This window comes from Mesitornis unicolor, unplaced genomic scaffold (genome assembly GCF_000695765.1).
Source record: "Mesitornis unicolor isolate BGI_N332 unplaced genomic scaffold, ASM69576v1 scaffold36136, whole genome shotgun sequence".
In the NCBI taxonomy this organism is placed as follows: Eukaryota; Metazoa; Chordata; class Aves; order Mesitornithiformes; family Mesitornithidae; genus Mesitornis; species Mesitornis unicolor.
Window position 1 is genome coordinate 1,442 of NW_010192303.1, and position 287 is coordinate 1,728.

Genomic DNA, 287 nt, shown 5'->3' on the forward strand with positions numbered 1-287 from the left:
ACCTGAAATGAAGGCGGGGGTCATAGTCCTTTTTGGGAGTCCTTTGTCCCCCCCAGCCGTGCCATCTCAGAGCTGTTGGGGATGGATAGCAGACGTGGGCTGTTGATCCAGGGGGGAGCTTGGTGCCACGTTTGCCAAGGGCAGCTCTGGCCAGGTGCTGGGGGGGGCTGCATGAGGCCAGTGCTTGGGGGTCTGGGGCAGGAGGACCCCACAGGTACTGGGAGGGGATGCTCGGGGGATTTGGGCATTGCTGAGCCCGGGGAAAGGCTGGCTGGGGCCGCCCTATT